The sequence below is a fragment of the Bos grunniens genome, chromosome 16 (assembly GCF_055505025.1).
Source record: "Bos grunniens cultivar Pamir isolate PY7600 chromosome 16, Bosgru_T2T1.0, whole genome shotgun sequence".
Lineage (NCBI taxonomy): Eukaryota > Metazoa > Chordata > Mammalia > Artiodactyla > Bovidae > Bos > Bos grunniens.
The window spans coordinates 14,629,270-14,642,824 of NC_141180.1; the positions used below are offsets into that span (position 1 = coordinate 14,629,270).

The 13,555-nt window shown below is 39.5% G+C and overlaps 1 long non-coding RNA gene and 1 pseudogene across 2 annotated transcripts; both read left to right on the forward strand.

The window, feature by feature from the left end:
- The first annotated feature begins 664 nt into the window (after positions 1-664).
- Positions 665-11,191, forward strand: LOC147356201 (uncharacterized). Of its 2 annotated transcripts, none has more exons than XR_015143112.1 (5): positions 665-843; positions 1,068-1,126; positions 1,294-1,372; positions 8,691-8,813; positions 9,617-11,191. It is a non-coding gene; the product is annotated as an uncharacterized LOC147356201 (long non-coding RNA). The 2 variants fall into 2 exon arrangements; XR_015143113.1 differs by having other exon boundaries at positions 677-843; positions 8,662-8,813.
- Positions 2,693-3,732, forward strand: LOC147356202 (F-box only protein 3 pseudogene; annotated as a pseudogene).
- Positions 11,192-13,555: the final 2,364 nt, after the last annotated feature.

Here is a 13,555-nt window from a genome sequence, read left to right on the forward strand (position 1 = left end):
GTTGCACTTAATCAAGCATACTCCCCACCAAAACCAGACAGAGTTCCCAGGTTCATCCACACACCCACTTCTCCCTGAGTAATAGTCTTTCCTCGGTCAGGACATTACACAGGCTTGTCCAGAGCTATCCTTTCTGTTTAGCGTTCATGGTTCCACTCTGAAGCTCCGGAAGTACCTCTTCCTTCCTTTCCCAAGTCTACTTCCTCTCACAGAATATTTCAAAGTTAAACCCAACACAGCCACTTCGAATTTACACAGATCTCCTCACTCTGCATCCAGGATTTTTTTCTAGTATGTCAAGCTGCCTCTCAGACTCTTACTGATAAGTTTCACTTTATGCTACTTTATGTAGGTCTTTTGCATGAAATTCTTATCCTCCACCCACCACTCTCCCTTCCCCACCAAAATAACTGACCACCCATTCATGGCTCCATAACACTCTTACGCACTGTGGCATAGAGTTTGTTTTTCTAAACAAGTAAAACAAAAAGCTTGGCTTAAAAATAATAAACATGTTATACTCATGCATATCAGCAATATTTTAAAACAAGATTTGTTTTCTCCTGTTTTCCTTCACAACAATCTATTACTATGTCAGATTTCAAAACAAAAGCTAGTTTCCACAGGAAGGGAAAACAGGTCAAGGGAAACAAGGTTTAGATTTGAAATTTTACATAGCTTTCCCAGAAACAGTGACTGTTACTGGCACTTTACTACTTTTAATCCTGAGCATGAAATTCAAACTTCTATGGAAACAAAACTATGTGACTATGAACAAAACAAACAGCACATTGGTCCCTTCCTGGTGTGAACTTTGGATACATTTGGCAGCTCTTTCAAACTGTGAGTAATGTATCTCTCCTTCTCTAGCCACTTTAAAAAGGTCAGATTCTAAACTGTCAGGAAGGATTCAAGTGACAACTAAACTAAAATAAGGTGTAAAGAAAGGTCTCCTTTCGTGTTTCTCAAAGCATGTTCTACTGACAATGCCTTGGGCAGTAATTATGTTTATGATGAAGTCTATACTTTTGTTTGGTTATGATTCATTTATTTATGATTTTTAACAGGAACCAGACATTGCCTCATTACCATCTTGTTCAAGAAATATGTCTTGCAGTGAATTTTGGTAAGGTAAACTTTTTTCCTGTGAGGCTAGGAAAAATTAAAAGTGTTAAAAATTAAAAGTGAGATTATTTAGATGATCTACTGAAGTCAGTGGGCCTAGGACTACAAATCTGTGGCCATGTGTGTGTTCATGCTCTAAGTCGTGTCCATCTCTTTGTGACTCCACAGACTGCAGCACTCCAGGCTTCCCTGTCCTTCACTATCTCCCAGAGTTTGCTCAAATTCATGTCCATCAGATCTGTGGCTAGTAAGTATTAATTTCTTTTTTATCAGAAATTCTGAGACTACATAAGAAAGAAGTACTGGAGCAGTCAGATTCCTGAGCCTAACTGACCATCACTGAACTAGGCACAGAGCAAGGTACCACAGAAACTATGCTCCCACTTTGGGTCTAGATTACACAGACTAATAGATACAGATTACACAGACTAATAGATACAGATTACACAGGCTACAGATACAGATTACACAGGCTACAGATACAGATTACACAGGCTTGTCCAGAGTACCACATTGATTTGCTACTTGATCTTGGCATTTAAGGTATATTCTTAAGCCACGAGTTCAGTTAATTAGTGGACTGTTAATATGATAAAGGCAGTCATGATCCTGAGTGGCCTAAATGTTTTAAGATGTCAGTTCCACCTTATTCCAGCTATGTGACTTTAGACAAATTGATTAATCCCCTAGCTTCAATTTCTTCTTCTGAAAATCAGAGTGCTGATAAGTAACCTCAGGAAAACTAGTCTGGACTTAATTATGTAAATACATGTATGTATCTGGTTCCCAGTAAATGTTAGTTCCTTTCCCTTACATAAATTTAAATCAGGAATCAGTGGCAGATTCTATCATATCACAACTGCTTACTGATTCACATGGGTACTCACAAGAGTATTCACCTATGTGCTGCCTCTTCAGAGACAAAAAGATTTCTAGGACTTTGGAGCTAATGATAAGAACCTCCATCTTATATCCATTTCATGGATAGAATGCACAGCTTACAAATGCTGTTGAGGCAGTGGGGGCAGTGGGAATGGGCCAGGGCTGGGTGGAGGCCAGGCAAGATGGCAGGCATGGAGACTGAGCTGGTGTCCCTGATCCTGGTATCACTGCCTGCCGATGATCCCGTGTTCTTCATTTTATCCTTCTTGGACTACAGGGACCTAATCAACTGTTCCAACATCAGTCAAAGTCTTAGTTAGCTATCAAGTCATGATCTGCTGTGGAAAAGACACTGCAAAAAATAGTGGCTGATATCTGAGGAGGACAAAACATAGAAGAGTCAGTGTTGGCAATTCCTCTTTATTGATACTTGCTTTGATGTAGGAAGGTATAATGACCATAATGATGCTATTAAAAAGGCCTGGGATGGTCTCAAGAAATATTTGAACCCAGATGTCCTCAGATGGTTTACACTCTAAAAGAGAGCAGGTAATCAAAAAGGAAGATATAGATGCTCTGGTTCAATCCCTGGGTTTGGAAGATCCCCTGGAGGGCACGGCAACCTACTCCAATATTCTTGCCTGGAGAAGCTCCATGGACAGAGGAGCCTGGCAGGCCATAGTCCATGGGTTGCAAAGAGTCAAACACGATTAAGCAACTTAGCAAGCAAGCAATAGATGCTGTGGAAGCTCAGATAAGCTGCAAGCTTCCTGATTCTCATCATCCACAATGGGCAGAAGTCAGTTGTTCTTGGTTTGTTGGGAAGCATGGTGCTGTCTAATCACTATAATTCTGAGGATTTTTAGACTTTGATACAGCTTCTGGAGGCTTTTACCAGAGATAGGGACTGAAATACTGTCTCCCTTTAACTTTTTGCATATATACTGGTTTCAGTCAGTACATATAGCAATGGAAACTGCAGAGGGCCAAAACAAAAATGAAATCTTCTGCTAATATCCAGACCAAATGGCTCAGAATCCAGTTGCTATTGACATGTTTAAGTGCGACTTTTACTGACTGGTTTACTTCTTATGTCAACAATGTTGTACTGCGGAGAGGGCTTCCCTATCATCAGAGACCAAATTTTCAGGTATGTTCATGGCCCAGAGTGTGTAGCAATAACTGGGATATTACAGTTTCAGTTTCCACATTGTCTCTGCCAGAATTTAGTTCTTTACATCCACCCCATTATTTCTTCATGTACCAAATCAGGATTGAAATGTCAAAAAACTCACTTCCTGAGAAGGCCTGTCAGTTAGGTCATTGCTACTGGAAAACAACAAATGCTGAAGGTGATGTGGAAGAAGTTCAGGGACCTGGAGTAGTTGTTGATTTCCAATCATCAGTCCAGGCCAGGTATATGAATACACAAGCTGTACCACATTCTCTACAACATCAGGCTATATGAAGGGATATTATACCTTCCATTTTCTTTAATTGAAAGAACAAGATCTTTAATGTTGTCATTCCCCGATTACATATGGCACGTCTGACATTTAGGGTATGTATAGCTCAGTTGGAAATGGGTTCTGATGAATATGAAGAGATGGAAGAGGAAGAAGAGGGGGAGAAGGAAGATGATGATAAGAATCAGCAGATAAGGATGAATTTTATGAAGATGACCAGAAGGAGAGACAGACAAAAGTCTTTGATGTTATCATTTGAAGACATCATTGTTCTCACTCTTTTTTTTTTTTTTTTTTTAAGCAAATTGACTTCACTGGTGGTTCAGATGGTAAAAAATCCGCCTGCAATGCAGGTGACCTGGGTTTGATCCCTGGATTGGGAATATCCTCTGGAGAAGGGAAGGGCTACCCACTTCAGTATTCTTGCCTGGAGAATTCCATGGACAGAGAAGCCTGGTGGGCTACAGTCCATGGGGTTGCAAAGAGTTGGACATGACTGAGCAATTAACGCCAACACTTCCACTGCTGATGGAAGACCCGGGGTGAATTCTCAATAATGTAAATAAATTGTTCTCAGCTTATAGCAATAAAACTAGCATGAAATATTGAGCCAGGCCTTAGGTTCTAAGCAACACTACTTTAGGAATTGGATTTGTGTTTTTGAAGTAGAGGAGGAAATGGGAATTTTTTTTGTTCTCTTCTTGAAGTCAATGGGAAAATAGTTCTCTACTAAGAAACAGACATTTCTTTGTTTAAAAATTTTATACTTATAAAAACATATAAGTGGGAGGAAATTGTTTTGAATAAGGATTTAAAATGAAGCAGAAATACCCGGTTATTTGTCCTTTCTTAGACAATCTGTCCTTGAATTTAGAGTTTTCATCACAACAGCCTTGCTTTAAAGTCTATCAGTACTCGACCTTGAATTTGGTCTTCAACTCTACCAACCTTGAATTTAAGTCTTCAACACTATGACCTTTATCATACTGTTCACAGATGCATCATTTTTGAGGGGCGGTTTGTAAAAGTATCTATTGCATTGTTTACTAACAAAAGCTTCTTCTCAATGTCTCATGTAGTTTCAATTTGTAAATACCGCTACTGTTTCGTGTCCCCTTCAGTGATTCCTAGATATTTTGTACTCATAGGGAACTAATTGACCAAATAGCTTGAACACTGGTTGTTTGTCCTTTCTTGACTACCTAACTTTGTGATAAGTGACATGAATTTTATGTTAAGATTCAGTATGTTTTCCTGAAACATGGATTTCTTTGTAATTATATAATTGAGAGTTTGGAATGAAATCCTCCAAGTGTCAAAAGTTCACATTTTGAAAACAAATTTTAGTTTTGATCCTGTATTCTGGGTAATTGACTATTTCCCATAAACTAGTATTAACAAGCAAAAAATAATATTGTTGAGCTAAAATAATAAAAAAATATTAAGGCCATTATAATAGGAAGGAATGCTTGTGCACTCAGCTAGATTTTTTAAACTCGATTTAGTCAGTTTGTAGCAGCACTGAGCTTACTAAAGTGAACTTCAGAGAAAACGGAAGGAAGTGGTTATTTCAGCTGCAAAAAACAATGATGATGAGAACGCAGAAGAAAATAAGATGAGACCAAAGCAAACACAAAGTCTATAAGAACGTTCCTCTGGCTTCACTGATATATATGCTGTAGATGCTGCACTAGTTCAGTTCAGTTCAGTTCAGTCGCTCAGTCGTGTCCAACTCTTTGCGACCCCATGAATTGCAGCACGCCAGGCCTTCCTGTCCATCACCAACTCCTGGAGTTCACTCAAACTCACGTCCATCAAGTCAGTGATGCCATCCAGCCATCTCATCCTCTGTCGTCCCCTTCTCCTCCTGCCCCCAATCCCCACCAGCATCAGAGTCTTTTCCAATGAGTCAACTCTTTGCATCAGGTGGCCAAAGTATTGGAGTTTCAGCTTTAGCGTCAGTCCTTCCAATGAACACCCAGGACTGATCTCATTTAGGATGGACTGGTTGGATCTCCTTGCAATCCAAGGGACTCTCAAGAGTCTTCTCCAACACCACAGTTCAAAAGCATCAGTTCTTTGATGCTCAGCTTTCTTCAGAGTCCAACTCTCACATCCATACATGACTACTGGAAAAACCATAGCCTTGACTAGACGAACAATGCTATTTCCAATTCAGGCTCCTGCCCTGAGCATGACTGCTCTCACTGGCATGAATGTGGAAGGATGGGAATAGAAATCAATCCAGTGAGGTCCTGAACTCAATAATACACACAAAAATCAATTTTAGGAGGTTTAACTACTTAAGTATACAAAATTACTGGAAGACAACACCAAAGACAATTTTTCCAAGTGGTAGCTAGATTTGGCTACATACAATTCAAAATTTGGTAATATAAATGACAGACTAGGAGTTACTGACATTAAAATATAAAGCATGTACAAATAGTAAGAAAAAAATGATTACCGTAATGGAAAAGCAGACAAGCGAAATAAGTAGAAAATTCCCAAAAGAGAAAATTAAAAGGGCCATATTTATGTTTTAAAAGTTAAACCACACTATTAGTCAAATAAAATGCAAATTATAGGAACTAGAAAACATTGTACCTACCAAAGTTGCTAAAAAAATTTAATATTAATGCCTAGAGCAGATGACAGTAAGATATAAACAACAATAATATTTGGGGGGAGGGAGTGTGACAAATTTATTAAGAAGCTAAAAATGATTCATCTTTTGACTCAACAAATCTACTTTTTGTAATCCATTCTAATAAAATAATCATGATTGTACACAAAATTTTATCCATAAAAATGTTCAAATGGCAGTATTTATAATATCAAAAAGGGCTTCCCTATTGGCTCAGAAGGTAAAGAATCCTCCTACAATGCAGGAGATCCGGGTTCGATCCCTGGGTTGGGAAGATACCCTGGAGGAGAGCATGGGAACCTATTCCAGTATTCTTTCCTGGAGAATCCCTATGGACAGAGGAGCCTGGTGGACTACAGTCCATGAGGTCACAAAGAGTAGGATATAACTGAGTGACTAAGCACAGCACAGCATATAATATTAAAAAACTAAAAACAAGTGTCTCAAAATAGAGATTGCTAATTAAATTATATTACTTTTATACAACAAAGGTGTATGCAACCATCAAAAATGATGTTGTGGAAGAATATTTAATAACATAGGAATATGTTAATAATTGACTGCTAAGTAAAAAGAAAAATTTTTTAAGCTATGAAACAGTATGGATAGCATTCTCCCATAAAAGAAGGAGCAACCCAGAAGACTAGGCAGGAAAAACAGTTTGCTCCTTGGGTATTTGTGTGGAATCATTTGTAAAAGTTGTTGCAATACTGTGTTGAGAGGAATTCAAAAGGTACATAGGGCTCAGGGAGAAGAGCTTTGACTCAATCAACAATATCTGGTGGCTACATCCATTCAACAGTGTACTGCTACAATATCTTGAAGTTAAGGATTTTTATTCACTCGTTCATTTATTTAATAACTATTTATATTATAATTTTCCTATGTATTCAGGGTGCTGGTGGTAGTTTAGTTGCTAAGTCATGTCCGACTTTTTCGACCCCATGGACTATAGCCTGCCGGGCTCCTCTACCCATGGGATTCTCCAGGCAAGAATACTGGAGTGGGTTGCCATTTCCTTCTCCAGGGGATCTTCCCAACCCAGGAATCAAACCCAGGTCTCCTGCATTGCAGGCAGAGTCTTTTTTTTTTTTTTTTGCAGGCAGATTCTTTACCAACTGAGCTATGAGGGAAGCCTATGTATTCAGGGGGAAAGTGCTAAATCGTTTAACAATGTTGGAACTGTACATTTGAGATTACATGCTAACTGTGAAAACCTGAAGGTGAAAGAATAGATTTCTTTATTCACTCATTTTTATTTAACAATTACTCATACAGAGTTTCCTATGTGGGAGCACCATGCTAAAGGCTTCAGAAATATTCAATCATTTTTTTCTCACAATAATCATATGATACAATATCCTCTTATTATTCCCACTTTACAAAGAATAGGTGAAGTGACTTGCCGAAGGTCAAAGAGCTACTGAGTGGCAAAACTGGGATTCAATCCCAGGAAGTCTGTCTCCTGAGTGGGTCACCACACTATTATGTACAACACCTTGCACAGTATATGGACCATTGTTGCTGTCACAGTTTAGTCACTAAGTCATGTCCAACTCTTTGCAACCCCATGGACTGTAGCCCACCAGGCTCCTCTGCCCATGGAATTTTTCAGGCAAGAATACTGGATTCGGTTGCCATTTCCTTCTCCAATATGATGCTGAAGAAGACTCCTGAGAGTCCCTTGGACGGCAAGAAGATCAAACCAGTCAATCCTAAAGGAAATCAACCCTGAATACACATTGGAAGAACTGATGTTGAAGCTAAACTCCAATACTTTTGCCACCTGATGAGAAGAGTCAACTCACTGGAAAAGACCCTGATACTGGGAAAAATTGAGAGCAAGAGGAGAAGGGGGTGACAGAGGATGAGATGGTTGGATGGCATCACTGACTCAATGGACATGAGTTTGAGCAAACTCTGGGAGATAGTGAAGGACAGGGAAGCCTGGCATGCTGCAGTTCATGGTGTCGCAAAGAGTCAGACACGATTTAGCAACTGAACAACAGCAAGGGTAAGTTTTAAACCTTAAATTGAGGACCAGAAAATATAAGATGTTAAATAAATATAGAAAGTGAGAGAGACAAATTCATGCCAGAAAAAAATTAGTTGAGGATTTATTTCAAGTCCAAGAATAAAAATGTAGAAGCTAAGAAAACTAATAATTTTTCAGCCTTCATTAAGAGAAAAGAAGTAAAGGAGAGGAATGAAAGGGAAAAAATCTAAAATTGATTGATTGTCTACTGGGTGCTAGGTAGTTTATAGAGACAGAGTTTGTTGCTTAATTACTAAGTTGTATCCTACTTTTTTGCAACCCCATGGACTGTAGCCTGCCACACTCCTCTGTCTATGGGATTCCCAAGCAAGAATACTGGAGTGGGTTGTCATTTCCATATAAATCTCAATTAAATCTCTTGGAGGAAGGGATCTGTGGGAGACTGGTTGCATCATTGGCTTCAGTGGCTCCCCTCCATCCACATGCATTGCTATGTGACTTTGTACCTCTTCTTTCCTTTCCCCTCCCCCTGCTACCCCATCAAGTGGTAGAGTCTTCATTTTCTGAATTTCAGCTGGATTTTCTTTGGCCTAAGAATGCAACCAAAGCAACATCATGCCAGTTCTGACTCCATGTCGCACAAGACCCTATATGCTTCCACGCTGCCTGTCTTGGAACCCTGCTAGTCACCCTATGAGTAAGTGTGGACTCACTTGCTGGAAGATAAGAGACCATTTATGTCATCACAGCTGAAGTCATCCTAGATCAGTTCAGATATATATAAGAGAGTTCAGCCAAGTTCGGCCAACCCTACCACAGTCTCTTGAGAAATAACATGTGGTTATTGCTTTAGTCATTAAGTTTTGAGCTGTTAACATGGCAATAGTCATATGACACAGCATTATTTTTTTTGTTTTATAAAAGCAAAAACTGAGGCTGAAAGTATTTTACCCAAAAGCACCAAATTTTTAAGTCTAACTGGGAAGTCAAATCCAAACTATTTCATTTCAAAGCTCAGCCTCCTAACACTACCATCAAATGTATAACATTCAGATATTAGAATAACTATCTCACTGACCTCTGCAGTAAACTCACTACACAAGAAGTACTATATTTAATTCTACACACTTAAAATGAATCCAGAAGAAACTAAAAATAATTTTATAAACTCTACAAGAAAAACAAGGGAAAGGAGGGTTTGCTTAGGTTGGAAAAGATAAAACTGAAGAAGGACATAAAGAGAAGGATAAATTATTTTCCATTGTTACTGTCTCATTTACTGTGATTCCTTCAGGAAACAAGCTCCCCATAAAGATACATACAGTCCCTCAAGCCTATCACTGAATTCAGGCGAACTCTCAGTCTTGTGATGTTTATCACACAAGGGTCTTCTTGACCTTCACAGGTTCACTTTGAGCTTTTAGATGGCCCTTCCCAAAACCATCTCTGTTTATGACCACACTATCCTCAGCTTGATTGTTCTCTTAAATCCTTTTCCAGGTAACATGTCTACCAGCTTGACTTGGCCTCTGAAACTCGACTCTTCCCTCTACAATGATGTAATAAGGAAGTTCCTCCATACCACAAACCCAAGTCCTGTCTTGTGCCTCCACTATCACCATCCTGGGAAACATAGAGGATTATTTTTTTTTTCTGCAATCCAGCCAGAGATGAGGGAGGAAACAGAAGATGGAAAAGGTATCTACTTCTTAACCACCTCAGCCAACAAGCTGTGTGTGCCAGATTCCATTAGTGAGAGATAGTCACATGTCCCCACTGAAGTGTAAGACGAATTGGGAATGCAGCCCTTCCAAGAAGCCACTGCCCAGTAATTACTCCTCACTCTGAAAAGGGAATGCAAATCTTTGGTGAAGAGTCAATCGCCACTACTGCCCCGGATAATAAAACAAATGCGCTTTAAGTTCTATTATAACTCCAGTTTTCATGACTCTCAACTTTCATAAAGGTTCAGCATAAGAAATATCCACTTGCATTTAACTGCAAATTCTTCAAATTTCTAGTCTGAACACGTTGATCACAAGCTCTTATATTAGACCTTCAGGACTTACTGACTAAATAACAAGAAGAATATACTCCTCTAAACTTTGTATGCCCAGAATATATAGTAACTGCCCGAGGAATATTTGTTGAATAAATGAATACATGTTATCCAGGGTTACCCACACAAAATGAACCTGAATTCTCCCTTGAATTCAATGTCAGAGATGTTTGTTTATTAAAATAAATTTCTACACCTGTCTGCTGCTACCACATTAAGCTAGTGATGGTTTTGTGAGCATTTAATATTATGGTCCTTCATACACGTTCAGATACAGCTTCCTTTGCCTAGATTAATCTATCCCCATATTCACCTGGAAAATAGCCTTTCCCTTCCTCAAGAGTTGGTTCAAGCTTTTCTAGTAAGCAGCCTGAGGTGACCTCTAAAAATGGTACAGTATTCACTTGACCCAGAAAATTCCACAAAATCATGCAAATCAAGAGGTTCAAATCTTCATGTTCACTTTAAGAATACTTGTGAAACTGCCCAGGCCATTAAGAATATGCAATCTGAAAAGCCACCAAGTATCTGAAGGATGTCACCTTAAAGAAGCAACATGTGCCATTCCGTCATTACAACGGTGGAGTTGGTAGCTTTGCACAGGCCACACAGTGGGGCTGGACACAGGGTCAGTGGCCCAGCAAGAGAGCTGAATTTTTACTACACGTGCTCAAAAATGCAGAGTAATGATGAACTTAAGGGCTTAGATGTAGATTCTCTAGTCATTGAGCACATCCAGGTGAACAAATCCCCTAAGATGCAGGGCAGGACTTACAGAGCTCATCGTCGGATCAACCCATACATGAGCTCTCCCTGCCACATGGAGATGATCCTTCCTGAAAAAGAATAGATTTTTCCTAAACCAGAAGAGGAGGCTTCACAGAAGATATCTTCCCAGAAGAAAAAGATACCCCAGAAGAAACTGAGGAAACAAAAACTTACGGCCCAGAAATAAATGCTGCAAAAACTAAATGCAAATAAAAGTAAACAAACAAAGAGTCAGCTCAAGAATCTCTGTCCTCCATGTGCTTCTTCCCCTGTGCTTCCATTGTACCCATTACAATTCTTATTCTAATCTATGGAAATTATTTCTTTATTTCTGTCTTCCCATTAGATTATAAACCATTTAAAGGTAGAAATCATGGCTTTTCAGCTTTACATTATCAACATCTTGACCACTGTCTGACCTTATCAGAGATGCTCAATTAATACTCATTAAACAAACTATCATTGCTTTAATGTATCCCATACCTAAATAAAGACCATATTAGCATTTGAAGAATGATACACTTCAATGATATATCTCTCACTCCTTGTCCCCTGAACACAAAGTAGGCTGATCTGTTGAGACAAATCAGAGTAGATATTAAAAGGGGAAAATCCTCAACGTGGTATTTAAGTTGGAGAGCTTCTAATTTCATTCATATTACAATATGTACATCTCTCAACATAATAACACATTCTCTCTTGGGTTCTATTACAGTTTCAAGCTGACTTGGACACCTAACTAGATATTAACCAGTATTTTGTCTGCATGATAATCACTTCAGCAGAATTAATTTTAGTATTTTGTATGGATACTACAGTATTTATAAAGCTGAGTCACTTGCCTTCAACTGAAATCGTTAATTTTTCAGATACTATAAGAGGAGACAAGAAAAAAAAATTACTGGAAGCCTATGGGGTCCCTGATACCTACCATAGTTACTTTACTCATCAAAATCTAAACATCAACCTAGTAAGAGATAAGCGTTATTATCAACATTTAGACATGAGCAATCTAAGCTTTAGAAAGCTTAACATTGTTAGAGACAGGATTCAAGTTCAGATCCATGAGGATCTGTGGTAGGCTGAATAATGAGCCCCTCCCCCACCCACCCCCACCTCCATCAAAATGTCCATGTCCAACCCCCTAGAGCCTTATATGGCAAAAATGATGTGACTAAGGATGTGAGATTTGGATGTTATTCTGGATTACTGGTGGGCCCTAAATGTAAGCAGAGCCCTTGTAATTGAAAGAAAGAATTTGTCTACAGTAGAGGAAAAGGCTTCCCTGGTGGCTCAGACAGTAAAGAATCCACCTGCAATGAAGGAGACCTGGATTCAATCCCTTGGTCAGGAAGATCCCCTGGAGAAGAGAATGTCAACCCACTCCAGTATTCTTGCCTGGAGAATCCCATCCATAGAGGAGCTTGCTGGGCTACAGTCCATGGGGTCGTGAAGAGTCAGACATGACTGAGCACTAAGCAAACCCACAGAGGAAAAGCCATGGCGACCCTGAAAGCAGAGTTTAAAGCGATATATCCAGGGAATGCTAGAGTACTCGAGACGTGAAAGTGGTAAGGAACAGATTCTCTCCTGAAGCCTCCAGAAAAAAACAGGACTGCTGACATCCAGCTTTTAGCCTCTTAGATGTCTTTTGATCTGAACACGAGAACACCAGAAAATAAATTTGCACTGTTTGTGTAATTTGTTGCTGTAGCAACAGGGACCCAATACAGGCTCCAAACTTTGAGAAAATCTACATAAATTAATTCAGTGCAACAGATACTACATAAGACAGAGTACTTAAACACCTCCCCATCAGGCAAAGGCAACCACTGGAGAAGTGTTAGACCAGACAGGGGAATTCCAAACACGAACACCCTCCAAGGACACTTGAGCCACCCTTATGACTGTTCCACAGGAAAATGTGTTACTCTTTAGCCAAGTACTCCAACACATCTTCCCAGTTTGGAGGAAGGAATAGTGTGAGAGCCAGTCACTCAGGTAGCCAAGCCATAAAACCTTGTAGAGCTAAATCAAAACTCTGAACTGAATCCACAAACCTGAGGTGGCCAACACAAACCTCAGTAGAACTAGTTGTACTTCCAGTAGCTAAACATTTTTAAACAAGGGCCATAGTACATTTCCAGCTCTTGGGCCAAAGCCTTGCATATATCCTACAGTAGCCCAGCACCAGAATTTACCAGAGAATAAGTAACTCGCAGAGGCGGGGTCGGGGGGTGGTGCGGGGAAAGCTTACAAAATCTATGCCTAGCCCAGATGGAAAAACCAAGCTACTGGCTTTGAAGCAGTAAAACCTCATGCCAGCAACAGTCTCCTCCAGGATTACATTTGGCATAAGAATGGGAATTATAGTAGTTTGAATTACATGTACTTTTCCAGTGCAAAATAAGTACTACCATGGAATGAAAGAAAGTTTGCTTATCTCTTCTGTTGTTCATTGAGACAATTCTCACTGACACTCAAGGCTGCTGCCCAGTGTCTCCCTCTCAAGGGAAGTGTCCCAAGGAGGAAACAATGGCCAAAGCCAAGAGAGAACAGAAACTTCTGAATAAAATTAGCTTTTGTTTTCCTGCCCTCCTTTGATCTTGATA